Source organism: Garra rufa, chromosome 1, assembly GCF_049309525.1.
Source record: "Garra rufa chromosome 1, GarRuf1.0, whole genome shotgun sequence".
Lineage (NCBI taxonomy): Eukaryota > Metazoa > Chordata > Actinopteri > Cypriniformes > Cyprinidae > Garra > Garra rufa.
The window spans coordinates 101,080,904-101,099,657 of NC_133361.1; positions in this window are offsets into that span (position 1 = coordinate 101,080,904).

Genomic DNA, 18,754 nt, shown 5'->3' on the forward strand with positions numbered 1-18,754 from the left:
GTCGTTTTCAGTTTTGAGATAAAATTGCGGTTTTATTAGTTTAATTTTTTTCTTAATTTTAGACACATTTCTAGTTTCCAGTTGTATTTATTTATTTATTTCTGTTTTAGTATAAGTTATTTAAACTGCAACGCAAAATTAAAGCATATGGTAAATAAATTTCCCTCTCAACCTCAGATGCATTGATGGTCCCTTATTTCAGACTATACTTTTCACAGTGCACCGGATTAGAACGAAATGATAACGAAAACGATTATTTATTTTTGATAATTATTATTTTATTTCAGTTAAGTTTTCCTAACTAACTTCTTTGACGTCTCGTCGAGACCGACGAATTGGGATATCGCCTGGATAGACCAATCTACTTCGTGTGTATACAAACGAGCCAATGAATATTGGCATGCATGATTGCAGCCAGCTGCGGCTGATCATAGCGTGAGCATATAATGCGCAGCAGGTGCATGCATCATCAAGCTTTCGCTTCGGAGCTGGACCATTCTGTGTGGGACGAGTCAGAAGCAACACTTACCTCCTTTTCTTCTCTTTTGTGTTGGCGGCACGGCGCTTCAGCGGCGTGGTCTTCCGTGTCGAGTGGAAGCACACAGCTGGTTTCACCATCCACCTTCTGTGTTGCTGCGGCCATTTCCCCTGTGCGCCTCAGCACTAAAAGAGCAAATTCCTAAAAGAAGCAATTTCCTAAAGAGTGAATTTCTAAAGGAGCTTCACGGGTTGAGCGTCTTTTTAAAGACGAGGCGTCATGCCTTTCTCCCCGTGCGTTTCTGGGTGCGGCCGTTTCCTGGCGCCGGGTGATGGCCACGCACACTGCCTCACGTGTCTGGGCTTACAACACGCTGAGGCAGCGTTCGTGGATGAGTCATGTCCCCATTGTGGGAGAATGACCATCACGGAGCTGCGGACCAGACTCCGTTTCCTGCAAAGGGGCGGGGTTCCAGTCCCTCTGCCCAGAACGAACGTTCCTCCAGGCAAACGCCGGGGGGGCGTTGTCGCTGGAAGCAGGGGGCTGCCCGGTCTGACGGTGACGGTGAGGAACTCCCCGCCCATTCCATCGGCGGGGGCTCCTCCTTCCACCGACGCTCCGTCGCCACCGGGGCTCTCAGAGGAGCAGGTTGGACCTCCCTTAGGGGTACCGCCCGTTACTTTTGGGGCCCCCCCCCGACGAACAGATGTCGGTAGCAGCATCAGGGGGAGAGCCAGACCTCTCTGAGGAGGAGGACGGCACACTGTCGTCCACTGGGCGGTCAGCGGTGCCCGATACTGACCCGGAGATGATAGCTATGCTTGCCTGGGCCACCGAGAGGGTAGGGCTTGAATGGAATCCTCCATCACATCCCGACCCCTCCCGGCTGGATGACTGGTATCTCGGGGTGGCCCGCGCTGGTTCTCAGCGCCCCACCCCGGTGCCATTCTTCCCGGAGGTGCATGAAGAACTCACCCGAACGTGGACGGCACCTTTCACTGCCCGAAACCGCTCGAGTGGGACTTCCTCCCTAACCACCCTTTGATGGCGGACCAGCGCGGGGATACACGGCAGTCCCGCCGGTGGAGCGTGCGGTTGCGATGCAACTGTGTCCGGGCGCCGCTTCCACCTGGCGGAGCAACAATCCGTCGCTCCCGTCCCGGGCCCGTAGGCACTCGTCGGCTCTGATCGGCAGTGCCTATGCGGCCTGCGGCTCCGCTGGTTCCGCCCTTCACGCTATGGCGTTGCTACAGGTGCATCAGGCCCAGGCACTGAAAGACCTGTATGAGGGTGGTCACGACCCAGAACTTCGTATCGCCACGGACCTCGCGCTACGTGCGACAAAGGTGACCGCGTGGTCTCTGGGTCGTGCCATGTCCACCATGGTGGTCCAGAACCGCCATCTCTGGCTGTGTCTGGCTGATATGAGGGACTGCGATAAGACCAGGTTCCTCGACGCTCCGGTGTCCCAGACCGGCCTCTTCGGCGACGCTGTGGAGAGCTTTGCCCAGCAGTTTTCCGCAGCCAAGAAGCAGACTGAGGCCATCAGTCACATCCTGCCCCGGCGTACAGCTGCTGCCTCCACCCGTCCACCGGCGGCACCCCAGTCTGCTCGTCGCCGAGGGCGGCCCCCGGCTTCCGCCTCCGCTCCACAGCAGCCACCGCAGCAGCCTTCACAACGGCGCCGTGGAGCCGGTCGCCGGGCAGCCGCCCAGCCCGTCCAGGCCCCCACAAAGACCAGTGGGAAGCGTAAGAATAAGAGACCCTGAGACGGGCAACCCAGAGATGGAGGATGCTGCTCTTCGGGAGATGGTGACCGCACCAGTCCCTCCCCCGGAGGAGGGCCGGGCGGAGAATCTTTTGTTTGTTTTTTCCCAAATACTCGACAAAAGAGCAAATTTCTCTATCTCTGGGTCACCAGGTGGGACTGCGGGGAGTGCGCAGGTCACCCCTGCGCCTCACCCGTCCTGCCCCTTCGCCAGTGAGCGACGATGGGCGGTTCGAGAGCACGGCGAGACGGACTACTCACGCACCATCGGCTCATACGCAGGTAAGCGTCTTACACACACTATATACAGACGCTCTGACCCCGCCCCGGTCCGGCAACGAGACTGCGAGGCAGGGTCCCTGCCCCCCTCTTCGCTGCTCCCCCGCGGGTACAGCGGTGGTCCCCCGCGGGTACAGCGGTGGTCCCCCTTGTGCCGCTTGTTCACTTTCTGGGAGCCTGGAAAGAGCTTCCCAGCCTATCTTGCTGGCTCCTTCGGACCATCACTTTCGGCTATGCGATTCAGTTCGCCCGGCGCCCTCCCAAATTCAGAGGTGTCCACTTCACCTCAGTCAGGGCCGCAGATGCTCCCATCTTGCGTGCAGAGATCGCTTCCTTCGCCAGCAAGGAAGCGATCTCTGCACGCAAGATGGGAGCAAGATGGGATGGGAGCAAGATGGGAGCATACAGCCGGTCCCTCCAGCCGATATGAAGACAGGCTTCTACAGCCCGTACTTCATAATACCCAAGAAAAGCGGCGGGCTTCGACCGATCTTGGATCTGCGCACTTTGAACCGAGCCATTCACAGGCTACCGTTCAAGATGCTCACTCAGAAACACATTTTCAGATGTGTCCGTCCCCAAGATTGGTTTGCAGCGATCGACCTGAAGGACGCGTACTTTCATGTCTCAATCCTTCTGCGCCACAGACCCTTTCTGCGGTTCGCGTTCGAAGGCAGGGCATATCAGTACACGGTCCTGCCCTTCGGGCTGTCCCTCTCCCCCCGTGTCTTCACGAAGGTCACGGAGGCAGCCCTTGTTCCTCTCAGAGAACAAGGCATTCGCATCCTCAACTACCTCGACGACTGGCTCATTCTAGCACAGTCTCGGGATCAGCTATGCGAACACAGGGACCAGGTGCTCTCACACCTCAGCCGGTTGGGTCTTCGGGTCAACTGGGAAAAGAGCAAGCTCTCTCCAACACAGAGAATCTCTTTTCTCGGTAGTGTTGAACTGCCTAGATACGTTCAAGAGCAGGTCAGCGGTCCCACTGAAACAATTTCAGAGGCTCCTGGGGCATATGGCAGCAGCAGCGGCAGTTACACCGCTGGGGCTACTCCATATGAGACCGCTTCAACACTGGCTTTATGGCCGAGTCCCGAGGAGAGCGTGGCTTCGCGGCTCTCACCGGGTTCAGATAACACCGGCTTGCCGCCAAACTTTCACCCCATGGTCAGACCTCTCATTCCTACGGGCAGGAGTACCCATGGAACAGGTCTCCAGGCACGCTGTGGTACACACAGATGCCTCCACCACCGGGTGGGGAGCCACGTACGACGGACAGGCAGTTTCAGGGGTTTGGACGGGCCCCCAGCTGACTTGGCACATCAACTGCCTCGAGTTGCTTGCAGTACGTCTCGCCCTGCTCCGCCTCAAGGGGCACCTACGTGGCAAACACGTGCTGGTCCGTACGGACAATATTGCGACCGTTGCGTACATCAACCGGCAAGGCGGTCTACGCTCCCGTCGCATGTCGCAACTCGCCCGTCATCTCCTCTTGTGGAGTCAGAAGCATCTGAGGTCGCGGGGCCTCCGCAAATATGCATTTCCCCCAGTGAGCCTTCTCGCACAGGTACTGTGCAAGATCAGGGAGGACGAGGAGCAGGTCCTTCTGGTAGCCCCCTATTGGCTCACTCGGACCTGGTTCCCCGAACTCATGCTCCTCGCGACAGCCCCTCCCTGGCAAATTCCTCTGAGGAAGGATCTTCTGACTCAGAGACGGGGCACCCTATGGCACCCGCGTCCAGACCTCTGGAAATTACATGTCTGGTCCCTGGACGGGACGCGGAGGTTCTAAGTGACCTACCCCAAGGGGTAGTTGACACTATCACTTCGGCGCGAGCGCAGTCTACTAGACATGCCTACGCCCTAAAATGGAACCTGTTCGTTGATTGGTGTTCCTCCTGTGGAGAGGACCCCCGAAGATGCCCGATCAGAGTCGTGCTCTCCTTTTTGCAGCAAGGGTTGGAGCGTAGGCTGTCCCCCTCAACCCTGAAAGTCTATGTGGCTGCTATAGCTGCCAACCACGACCTCATAGAGGGAAGGTCGGTAGGGAAGCACGACCTGGTCACCAGGTTTCTTAGGGGCGCCAGGAGGTTGAATCCCACTAGGCCCCCTTCCGTGCCCTCTTGGGACCTGTCGCTAGTGCTCACGGCACTGCAGCAGGCTCCCTTTGAGCCTTTGCAGTCAGTTGAGCTGAAGTTTCTCTCAATGAAAACTCTGCTCCTGCTTGCATTGGCTTCCATCAAGAGGGTAGGAGACCTGCACGCATTTTCGGTCGACGATTCGTGCCTAGAATTTGGCCCGGCGGATTCCCAGGTAACACTGAGGCCCCGGCTTGGTTATGTGCCCAAGGTCCCCACGACTCCCTTCCGGGACCAAGTGGTGAGCCTGCAAGCGCTGCCCTCGGAGGAGGCAGACCCAGCCCTGGCTTTGCTTTGTCCCGTCCGAGCACTAAGATGCTACGTTGACCGGACACAAAGCTTCAGGACCTCAGACCAGCTCTTTGTGTGTCATGGAGGCAGGCAGAAGGGGAATGCCGTCTCCAAGCAGAGGATGGCCCACTGGATAGTGGATGCCATTACCCTGGCCTATCAGGTTCAGGGTGTGCCCTGCCCCCTCAGGCTGAGAGCACACTCGACCAGGAGTGTTGCATCCTCCTGGGCATTGGCTCGTGGCGCCTCGCTAAATGACATTTGTAGAGCGGCGGGCTGGGCGACCCCTAACACGTTCACGAGGTTCTATAGTCTTCGTGTAGACACAGCCTCCTGTGTCCTCACCTCAAACGGGTAGGCACAGAGAGGCATCGGGTCGGCTTGCTATACTGCTCCAGAGTAACCTAAGAGTAGCTCTGTCGAGCTCCTCCGCTGAGCTTGACAGCTGACGTAGCGGAACGTCAGGCGTCAGGCCCTCACTCGATGAATCCTTCAGAACCGGTAGAGGGCTAGGCTCTATGTAGAGACTTAATTGCATCTCTTACAAAGTCCACATTGCGCCCCAAAGGCTATGTGTTTCCCCGGTAGTACCCTCATTCCCTGAAGGAGGGAACGGAGACGTCTCGTCCCGTCGCCGCGGCTCCTGTACCACCGCTGTACGGCCGGGCCTGTCCCAGCTCCTCAGCGAAACCTTGATGATGCATGCACCTGCTACGCATTATATGCTCACGCTATAATCAGCCGCAGCTGGCTGCAATCATGCATGCCAATATTCATTGGCTCGTTTGTATACACACGAAGTAGATTGGTCTATCCAGGCGATATCCCAATTCGTCGGTCTCGACGAGACGTCTCCGTTCCCTCCTTCAGGGAACGAGGGTTACAATACGTAACCGAGACGTTATAGTCTAAAACTGAATATTGACAAAATGATAACGGACCTCCAATTCGTTTATTATTAGTTGTTATTGATCAAGATTAAAGGGATGTCGCTGTTATAAGAACTTATTTAAATTACTAATTTATGGATTAAAAAAATTATGATCAGATTAAGAAAATATGGTGAATTTATTTTAGGCCTATATTACAAATATTAATAAATGAATAGACTGAATAACGTTTCGCGTCTGCAAAACAAAGTAGGCTAAACTATTTTTAACGTTTAGTGATACGAAAACAAAACGTGTAATGAAAAAAAATATTTAAGCAAGTTTTTATATGTGTGTAAACACTGGACCGACTATTGCTAATGGAAGAACAAAATAACAAAATGAATAAAACATAACTTCATTAAACATTCAACAAAAATGTTAAAATGTTTTATCAGTTATTGTTTTTAAAAACTTCCATAATCCACTTTAGAGTTTAAGTAGCCTAATATTCAGAGAAAGACAGATAAACTAGGCCTAAATAAAATAATAAATAAAAATATATTTAGCCTAGTTCCACTCTAAGTGCATGCCCAGATCTCCGATTCTTCTAACGAAGTTTCAACCAATATCTGACGTTATGATTTCGATCAGATGCGTCGGCTGTATCGGTTGATAAGCCAACGTGATTTCGACGTTGAATCGACGTTTTATTTTCGACGTAATAACGTTCTGATATACCGACCAAATAATGAACGTTGATTCAACATCGAAATTTGATTGACGACCGACACTGACCTTTACAACCAGAAATCGACGTTGAATCAACGTCAGCTTGCTGTCTGGGTAGTCACATGTAATACATTTGAACTCATTCGTACATTATGAAATATCATATTTATTATCTTTGCCTTACTTTAATATTATGAATTTCAATAAATACATATGATGTGTTTATATTTGTTTGTATTCATATAGGCTGCAATTTATTGTGGGTTACAGGTGCACACAAACATGCAGTGTTACTCTAAAAAAGTAAAATGAAAAAGTAATTAATTAACAGAATCAAATGAGATCAAACAGGACAAAGTGAAATTTCGTTTAAAAATTACAATGCCCAGTAAGATTCTATGAATCAATAAAAGATCCTACAGGACAAAGTGAAATCCCATTAAATAAAACACTGTCCAATAAGATTCTAAAAATCAAGGAAAATCCTACAGGACAAAATGAAGTTCTATTAAAATAAATTGTAATGTTCAATAGGATTCTAAGAATCCAATAAAATCCTACAGGACAAAGTGAAATTCCATGAAAATAAATCGTAATGTCCAATAGGATTCTGAGAATCCAATAAAATCCTACAGGACAAAGTGAAATTCCATTAAAATAAATCGTAATGTCCAATAGGATTCTGAGAATCCAATAAATTCCTACAGGACAAAGTGAAATTCCATTAAAATAAATCCTAATGTCCAATAGGATTCTGAGAATCCAATAAAATCCTACAGGACAAAGTGAAATTCCATTAAAATAAATCATATTGTCCAATAGGATTCTAAAAATCCAATAAATTCCTACAGGACAAAGTGAAATTCCATTAAAATAAATCGTAATGTCCAATAGGATTCTGAGAATCCAATAAAATCCTACAGGACAAAGTGAAATTCCATTAAAATAAATCGTAATGTCCAATAGGATTCTAAGAATCCAATAAAATCCTACAGGACAAATGGAAATTCCATTAAAATGAATCAGAATGTCCAATAGGATTCTAAGAATCCACTAAGATCCTAAAGGATAAACTGAAATTCCAATAGGATTTTTTGACAAGGGTATACTTCACACTAAGTGCAAACAGCACACGTTGTTGGCAGAGGCTATTTACACTAACTCATCCACCAATGTGTGATTAGACTAGTGAACACTATAAAAGACAGCAGTATTAATTTCTCTCTTTTCAAATATTTTTATAAAAATGAAGGAAATAATGTTGTGATGTATATTTGCTTTGCCTTGAGAACAACAAAGTTGTTATTTTTCTTGTGAAGAAAAAAAGGGTTACTACAGAAAAAAGGATTTAGGATTTAATCTTAACTATTATTAACTAATCATCCAGCCCAGGATTTGCTGAATTAAACTACTACTAATTTAGAAAATACTGTTTTACCTTTTGTTTCTTTCTCTCTTTTTTTGGTTATGTTATTTATTTATTGTCACAGTAAAGAGTTATTTTTCTTTCCAACTTCTGGTGTCCTCTAAGTTTTATATCTACCTCCCTCACTCAAGTCTAGACCTGGTCCAGTGTAGTATTTGCATTAAAGGACGCAAGTGCTACATACTCTATGTGTGTGTGTGTTTGCACTAAAGCTGTGTGCTGCACAAATCACCTCACACGTTGTTTACAATGTTACTGAACAAGGTGATATGAACAGCAAACTGCAAGTACTATTTGCTAGTAAAACAAAAACAGTGGAAAAGTGCACTTTAGATTACAAAAAGAACAGGCATCCAATTTGATCCCATAAAAATCCCATAGAAACCATCCTACAAAATATTTATTTCTTGTCAAAAAATCCTAAAGGATTCCAGTAAGAATTCTGTACAGGATTCTTATTGGAATTTCTATCATATTTTGGAACCATTCCTATAGGATTTTGATAGGAATATTCTTATAAAACATAAATATTCTGTAGGATGATTCCGAAGGGATTTTTTATGGGATTAAATTGGATGCTTGTTCATGTCTTTATGGGAACTTTTTTATCTAAAGGTGCACTTTTCCACTGTTCTTGTTTTGCTAACAAATAGTACTTGCAGTTTGCTGTTTACATCACCCTGATGTAGACGTTGTTCATTGTATGTTGCTTATCAAAAAAATCCTAAAGGATTCTGATAAGAAATTTATTGGATTCTTATTGGAATTTCTATCATATGCTGGAACTGTTTCTATAGGATTTCAATAGGAATAGTCTTAGGATTCTTCTTGAAAGATGCTTTAAAATAAAGCAGGATCCCATTAAAATCCTGTAGACATTATCCTACAGGATATTTATGTCTTGTCCTATAAGAAAATCCTATAAGATAATTCTAATGGAATCCTTTAGGAATGGTTCCAAAATATGATAGAAATTCTGATTTGAATCCTGTAGAGAATTCCTATTGGAATCCTATGGGATTTTTTGACAAGGGAAGCATAAGCCAGGAGGAATAAGTTGCATTATGTTTATTAAAATTAACTATGAAATAAATGTATTACATTTAAAATGTTTGCAAACCCTCTCTTTCACACAGCAATCTAATCCATAGATTTGTTAAAACAAATGTATAGCGTGACAACCAGTGACGGACTCCCTGTGAAAATGACATGAGCGGGTGTGAGACACAGACGCCTGCTCAAATAGAGCCGCACTTGTAACTGTTGTGTTAATAGAGACTTTTCAATAATAACTATTTTTTATATCAACTAATATATTGTTGAAAAAGCATTTTATATACAGCCATTACATGTACATACAGTACATGTACATTACATTTTACATAGTGTGATAGGGACTGAAACACGAGTGTAACTGTGTCACGTGAACTCCTGCTGCACACACGCAGGCTATGGAATGAGAGCAACGCATGCTGAGGAGAGACTATGACAGTAAGAGAGAAAATGTGCCTCACGCATGCAGACTGAGGCACTTTTTATTTAATTTTTTACCATAGACTGTAAAAAGGTAAGGGATTTAATGATTTACTTTCAACGATAGGATTTGTATTTATATTATGATTATCATCATCATTTTTATTATTTAAAAATATATATTTATAGTTTATAATTGGTACTCATTTTAAAATTGTTGTTGTTGTTCATCTTTTTGTGATGAGCAACATGAATGCAACCTGACGCCCCACCCTACAACGGCTGTGGGGCTAGACCGTAAAATCACCGAAACATTCTTCAAAGCTTCATTCCTCACCCAACACCGGACGTCGCACCTGCGCAATCCATCAAACAAGGTCAGTAGAGATCACTAGGTCACCGCAGGATCAAACACGGGGTCAGGCTCTACGGGGGCGGGCCCCGTGGGAAAGGGGCGTGGGGGGAGGGGGAAAGGTCAAAAGGTCAAAGTCATTAATCATTCTTGGCCGGTGCCGTGCCATATTGACTACTCGCAGCCGATTTTGAGCAACTGCAGCGCCTGACCTCTGCGGCTGGTCTCGTTTTGCTCTCACGGTACTTTGATGGAACACGTGATCGTAAGGCGGATGCGGCACCGAGAAAAGTCGGACAAATAATCTAACCAGAAGTCATTGCTTTTGTCAGGCGGCAGACGATTTTTTTCAGTGCCACATGAAGTCAAACGCACATAAAATCTTGTAGCTATTTTGCAGTAATTTTGAACTTTTATAAGAATATATTTTTAAACGTAACATTTTTTTTGGGAGTGAGAACGTTGAAAGTGAAAGTCTGGAGGAAAGAGCAATTCAAATACATGTACAGATGAGACACAAAGGATTTATATTCATATGAGGATGTGGATGTGGATGAGCAAAAAACATAATAAAATGTTATAATCGTGTGGGACAGGAGAACTTATGGACGTTTCTACAAAATACAAATCTGTATAGCTGTACAGTCAGTACACTAATACAGGATATGAAATATAAACACAGAGAAAATCACTAGAGTCATTAAACAACTCACAATTGTATAAAATGGTCAATTCTTTTAGGAGCAATGGTTTAGAAAATAAATAGTAAATAAATCTGTCAGATGTTTGTACACCGCAGACGCTTTCCAGAGTGATCTTTAACAGACATCTTGCAGATGTTCATGTGCTATCTGGGATAGCATTCACTTGGAGTTGAGCAAGGAGGACAGATTTCTTCATAAGGAACTCTGACTTGCGCAAGCGTTCTATTTAAAAACCGAACATGGCACTCCTGGTGGTCTGGTAAAGTTGTTGTTAAATTAGACGTTTGTTTAAAGTCCTCTGACTTTTTTTTTACTTTGTACTTTGTTCAAAAAATCCCATAGGATTCCAATAGGATTTCTCTACAGGATTCCAGTTAGAATTTCTATCATATTTTGGAACCGTTCCTAAAGGATTCCATTAGGAATTATCTTATAGGATTTTCTTATAGGACAAGACATAAATATCCTGTAGGATAATTTCTACAGGATTTTAATGGGATTTATTTTAAAGCATCTTTCAAGAATTTTGAAGAATCCTAACGGTACGCTTTTTTAATTGTTTATATTAGTTTAGTGTCTTGCAGTTTACTTTAACTCACCTTAATATACATTCCAATAGGAATCCTCTACAAATCCTAAAGGATTCCACTAGGAATTCTCTACAGGATTCAAATCAGAATTTCTATCATATTTTGGAACCATTCCTAAAGGATTCCATTAGGAATTATTTTATAGGATTTTCCTATAGGACAAGACATAAACATCCTGTAGGATAATTTCTACAGGATTTTAATGGGATCCTGTTTTATTTTAAAGCATCTTTCAAGAAGAATCCTAAGACTATTTCTATTGAAATCCTATTAAAACTGTTCCAACATAAGATCCAGTACAAGTTACTTATCAGAATCCTTTAGGATTTTTTGATAAGCAACATACAATGAACAACGTCTACATCAGGGTGATGTAAACAGCAAACTGCAAGTACTATTTGTTAGTAAAACAAGAACAGTGGAAAAGTTCACCTTTAGATAAAAAAGTTCCCATAAAGACATGAAAAAGCATCCAATTTGATCCCATAAAAAATCCTTTAGGAATGATCCTACAGAATATATAAGAATCTTATAAGAATATTCCTATCAAAATCCTATAGGAATGGTTCCAAAATATGATAGAAATTCCAATAAGAATCCTGTAAAAAATTCTTATTGGAATCCTTTAGGATTTTTTGACAAGACATAAATATTCTGTAGGATGGTTTCTATGGGATTTTTATGGGATCAAATTGGATGCCTGTTCTTTTTGTAATCTAAAGTGCACTTTTCCACTGTTTTTGTTTTACTATCAAATAGTATTTGCAGTTTGCTGTTTACATCACCTTGTTCAATAACATTGTAAACAACATGTGAGGTGATTTGTGCAGCACACAGCTTTAGTGAAACACACACACACACACACACACACACACACACACACACACACACACACACACACACAGTATGTAGCAATTGTCCTCCAATGCAAATACTGGAGCAGTTCTAGACTTGAGTGAGGGAGGTAGATATAAAACTTAGAGGACACCAGAAGTTGGAAAGAAAAATAACTCTTTACTGTGACAATAAATAAATAAATAACATAACAAAAGGTTAAACAGTCTTTTCTAAATTAGTAGTAGTTTAATTCAGCAAATCCTGGGCTGAATGATTAAGTTAATAATAGTTAGGATTAAATCTAAAATAATTAAATTCTAAATCTTAATGTCTTTTTTCTGTAGTAACCCTTTTTTCTTCACAAGAAAAATAACAACTTTGTTGTTCTCAAGACAAAGCAAATACACATCACAACATTATTTCCTTCATTTTTATTAAAATATTTGAAAAGGGAGAAATTAAGACTGCTGTCTTTTATAGTGTTAACTATCCAAATCACACATTGGTGGATGGAGTTAGTGTTAATAGTCTTTGCCAACAACGTGTGCTATTTGCACTTAAAGTATAGTGACGCTACAAAGCCGTAAAGCACAACATTAATTAAAACAGCTACAAATGGTGGCAGAACAGTCACTACTCCAATGTTTTATACAATGAAAATTAGTAGCATAAACATATGTGACTATCATAAATAATACCACAGATTCATAGCTTTTGACACATAGCTGCAGACTCCTGTGCTAATCAGCAGATACAATCAAACACGAGTTCAACAACTCACCAAGATCACCCAATATTGTTGGTTTAGGATGCAGACCAGATAAATGTTACTATTTCGTCATTTTTGGCGTATTTGAAATCAAAGTTTAACAAGTTAAACACCGCTAATCACTCGCTGCTTTTCCTCTTCGACCGTTATTTTCAAAATGATGAGCGCTACAGTTGCAGGCGCGCTACATTCGGATTTCTTAAAGGGGCCGCGTCAGGACAAAACCGTATGTAGATGTTCGTATTTCTGTGAATCCTTAATCACATGTAATACATTTAACTCATTCGAACATTATGAAATATCATATATATTATCTTTGCCTTTCTTTAATATTATAAATTTCAATAAATACATATTATGTTTATATTTGTGTGTATTCATATAGGCTGCAATTTATTGTGGGTTACAGGTGCACACAAACATGCAGTGTTACTCTAAAAAAGTAAAATTAAAAAAGTAATTAATCAACAGAATCAACTAAGATCATACAAGACAAAGTGAAATTTCGTTTAAAAATGACAATGCCCATTAGGTTTCTATGAATCAATAAAATACAGGACAAAGTGAAATCCCATTAAATAAAACACTGTCCAATAAGATTCTAAAAATCAAGGAAAATCCTACAGGACAAAGTGAAGTTCTACCAAAATAAATCGTAATGTTTAATAGGATTCTAAGAATCCAATAAAACCCTACAGGACAAAGTGAAATTCCATTAAAATAAATTGCAATGTCCAATAGGATTCTAAAAATCCACTAAAATCCTACAGGACAAAGTGAAATTCCATTAAAATAAATCGTAATGTCCAATAGGATTCTAAAAATCCACTAAAATCCTACAGGACAAAGTGAAATTCCATTAAAATAAATCGTAATGTCCAATAGGATTCTAAAAATCCACTAAAATCCTACAGGACAAAGTGAAATTCCATTAAAATAAATCGTAATGTCCAATAGGATTCTAAAAATCCACTAAAATCCTACAGGACAAAGTGAAATTCCATTAAAATAAATCGTAATGTCCAATAGGATTCTAAAAATCCACTAAAATCCTACAGGACAAAGTGAAATTCCATTAAAATAAATCGTAATGTCCAATAGGATTCTAAAAATCCACTAAAATCCTACAGGACAAAGTGAAATTCCATTAAAATAAATCGTAAAGTCCAATAGGATTCTAAAAATCCACTAAAATCCTACAGGACAAAGTGAAATTCCATTAAAATAAATCGTAATGTCCAATAGGATTCTAAAAATCCACTAAAATCCTACAGGACAAAGTGAAATTCCATTAAAATAAATCGTAATGTCCAATAGGATTCTAAAAATCCACTAAAATCCTACAGGACAAAGTGAAATTCCATTAAAATAAATCGTAATGTCCAATAGGATTCTAAAAATCCACTAAAATCCTACAGGACAAAGTGAAATTCCATTAAAATAAATCGTAAAGTCCAATAGGATTCTAAGAATCCACTAAGATCCTAAAGGATAAACTGAAATTCCAATAGGATTTTTTGACAAGGACTTATAGCGCCCCATAGAAACAGTTGCTAATGAGGCATCTACCCACCCACTTTATAAGCATTTGTTTTTCTTCTTGTAGTGCTTGTCCTGCTAATTAAAAAAAATGTAGAAGCATCTTCTGATCAATAAAGAAAATTCTGATAAAAAAATTGCCTTCCTAATATGAGGTGATATTTGACTCAAAGTGATTTAGAGTGGCATTTTCTTTTTACCTTTGTAATGACATTGTCAAATTCAAAAATTTGTATTTATAAGCTTTTTTAATAGTATTGTAAATGTACATTAATTTAAAAAACGAAAATATAATAGTTTCTAGATTTACCATGCTAATAATTGTGGAAATGCAGATAAAACACATCAGTGTGGGGGGCGCTAGAGAGTAGCACATGGAGTAAGACGTGTTTTCACCCAGCTCTGTCAAAGTTGGTGGAATAAATCATCTAAAACTTCGTTATTCTTTTTTTTTTTTTTTATTTATTTATTTATTTTTTATTTGGAGTGCAAAAACATACATGGTAAATGCAGAAACAGAAACAACAACAACAGAAACAATACCAACAAAAAACAAAAACAAACAAAAAACTATACTAACAACAACAAAAAAAACAACAAAAAAACAACAACAATGATAATAAATGAGAAATGAGAACAAGACAATCTGAATAATAATAATAATGTATAAGTAGTAGTAGCAGTATAGGTAGTATTAGCATGTTCAAAAATAATAGAAATGGCCATAAATCGGAGTAACAATGACATGACAATGATGATACGGTTAATATTTTGTGATGACAGTAACAGTAATATCAATAATAACAGTAATCATCATAATAATAATAATAACAGCAATAATCCCAAGGATGGTGATTACAGTATGATGTTGTGATGATGGTAACAGTAATATCAATAATTATAATAATAAAATAATAATAATAATAATAATAATAATAATAATAATAATAATAAATAATAATAATAATAAAAATAAATAAATAAATAAATAAATAAATAATAATAATAATAATAATAATAGTAGTATTAATAACAATAGTAAAGTTTGAGTTGTAACAATGATATTTTGTGACGATGTTTTGTGATGAAGGCAACAGTACTATTACTATTAATAATAATAATAATAATAATGATGATAATAATAATGATATAATCACAATAGTAGTTATCTAAATATATGTATGCAGGAAAATATACTAATGAACCATACCCAACACATACCACACCTATCCGAGCTTCTGTGTCAGTGTGCATGTGTTTTTTTTTTTGGTTTTTTTTTCCTCCTTCCTCTTCTCCATTCAAGGCAACATTGTAGACATCATATGATGTATGTAAGTTTGAATTCAAGTGGTGCATTAAAAGAAGAGTGCGGTGCATTAAAATCAATATGTGGTGCATTAAAAACATGGGTGGTATTTGTTGGGTGCAGTTTTAATTTATTTATATTTATAAATTTTTAATTATGTATATTTAATGATGTAATCTTCAGAAAACTGTTACCGTCCATACAAAACATCATCCCATCAATTTATTACTTTTCAATGTTTCTCTGATATAGTGATACAATAAATGAAAACAACAACAATAATAATAATAATAATAATAATAATAATAATATTAATATTAATAATAATAAAAATAATAATAATGAAAACACTCATGTTACTAATACCTTATATAAATATGAATAATATTTTGTGAATACTTAAAGATAAGTGTGTCAGATTTGTAAGAGTTGACTGAGGTCTGATGTTGGATGTTGCGATTCTGATGTATATGGAGATGAAAAATATTCTAGGGAGATGTATTCTGTAAGCAAATTTTTCCAGTGTGTTATGTGAATGGTGTTTCGGGATTTCCAGTTCAAGAAGATAGTTTTCTTGGCAATGGCTAGAGCTATGAGGAGTATCCTTTTGTTTGTTATTTCCTGATTAAGTGTTGATAGATCGCCCAGTAGACAGAGTGAAGGGGATAATGGGATGTGACAACCCAGGAGGTGGGATAGGGATTCAGTAACATCTTCCCAGAATTGTTTAATGGGTGGGCAGTGCCATGTGGCGTGGATATATGTGTCCGGGCTATTTTGTGAGCAGTGCACGCAAGTTTCTGATGTGAATCCCATTTTAAACAGCCTTTCCCCAGTGTAGTGTGTTCTATGAAGGGTCTTGTACTGTATGAGCTGAAGGTTGGCGTTTTTAGTCATGGAATAAATATTATTACAAATTTGACTCCAGAAGTCGGTATCAGGAGCAATAGAAAGGTCTTTTTCCCATTTGGTTATTGGTAAACTTAAGGTTTTATTTGAATTGGTTATCATTTTGTATAATTTAGAAAGTAATTTCTTGGGGGACGATATATTAACTAAATCTGCTACTGCGGAAGGAAGGTGAAGATTGATGGTTCTGTTATTGATTTTAGATAAGACAGCTGATTTGAGTTGCAAATAAGTCAAGAATTGATTGCTCCCAATACCGTACTTCTGGACTAGGTAGGAAAATGGAACCAGTTTGTTTGACTGAAAAATGTGATTAATATGTGTGATAGGCTTTGAAGCATGAGTGATGTTTAATGGACTGACTAAGAAATGGAATGTCTGATATGTGTATGTTTTTGCAAAGTGATTGTTCTATATCTAGCCAAATGGTGTCTGCCTGAGTGGGGTGAGTCCATTTATATATGTATTGGAGTTGGTTTGCTAGCGAGTAATGGTAAAAATGTGGTGCTTCTAAGCCTCCTAAAGATTTGGGTTTTTGTAAAGTGCTTAATTTTATCCTTGGTGGTTTATTTTTCCAGTAGAATCGGTTGATGATGGAGTCTAGAGATTTGAACCAATTGAGAGTAGGCTGTGTTGGGATCATTGAAAATAGGTAGTTTATTTTAGGGAGTACTGTCATTTTGATTATTGATATTCTTCCCTGGATTGAGATTGGTAAATTGTGCCAGCGGTTGAGGTCATCTTCTACTGTTTTTAATAAAGGAGTGAAATTGAGTCCATTCAGCTCTGACAGCCTGGAGGAAACCCTAACGCCTAAGTAAGTGATGTGACCTGTGCATACAGGAATGGGTGATACCTGGGCTGCCACATCCCATTTAGATTGATGTAGTGGAAGGATTAAAGATTTATTCCAGTTTATTGCATAATCGGAAATTTTAGAGTATGAATCAATGGTTTTAGTTATTTCTTGTAGAGATGACTGAGGATTTTGTAAAAAGAGTAAGATATCATCGGCATATAAACTAATCTTATGTTGGGTTTGGGGTGTGTGAATTCCTTTGATGAGTGGATTCTGGCGGATGGCTGCTGCTAAGGGTTCAATGAAGATGGTAAATAAAGATGGAGAGAGTGGACATCCCTGCCTAGTCCCCCTGTGCAGTGTGAAGCTTTGTGATGTTAGTCCATTGGTGTTGACTGTGGCTGAAGGTGTTGTGTATAAAATCTTAATCCAGTTAATAAACGACTCCCCAAAGCCAAATTTTTGTAGTGTGGTGAAAAGAAAGTTCCAGTTGACTCTGTCGAAAGCTTTTTCTGCATCTAAAGTGACTATGAGGGTGTCTTTCTGCTGTAGTGATGAATAATGGATTAAATCATATAGTCTGCGTGTGTTATTGGATGCATGCCTACCTTTGATGAAACCTGTCTGATCTGGGTGGATTATAAATGGGATAATTTTTTCAATTCTATGTGCCAGAGCTTTGCTGAGTATTTTGATGTCTACGTTGATAAGTGATATAGGACGGTAATTTGACGGAAGGGTTGGATCTTTATTAGGTTTGGGGATGAGTGAAATAGTTGCTGTGTTCATGTGTACTGGTAATCTTGAGTTCTCTTTCATTTCGGTTATTGCTCTGATGAATAATGGGGATAAAATGGACCAGAAGTGTTTATAAAACTCAGCTGGGAAGCCGTCGGGTCCTGGTGCTTTATTGTTCGGCATTTGATTTAGGGCGATATGAAGTTCTTTTTCTATGATTGGTTTGTCCAGTGCACTGATTTGTTCTGTGTTAAGTTTGGGGAGTTCAATATTATTAAGAAATGAATTAATATCCTCTTGTCTTGTGTTATTATCAGATGAATAAAGTTTAGCATAGAAGTTTCGAAATATTGTATTTATTTCTTGTGGAGAGTTGGTAGGCTTCCCTGCTGAGTCTTTAATAGTTGCAATTGTTGTTTTTTCTCTATTTCTTTTGATTTGATTGGCCAAATATTTACTGGATTTGTTGCTATGATGGAAGGTCTCTTGACGGAGTCTATGAATTAGAAATTGAGTTCTTTTATTAATGATTTCATTTAGCCGGAATTTTTGTTTTCTTAGTTCATTATATATTTCTTCAGTTGGGTTTTTTGCATGTAAAATTTCCAGTTCTTTTATTTTCTTTTCTAATCTGATTTCTTCTTGTTTTTCTACTTTCGTTTTATGCACAGAGAATGATATGATTTTACCTCTTAGTACTGCTTTGCCCGTTTCCCAAATTAATGAAACTGGTAACTTTGGAGAGTCGTTTATT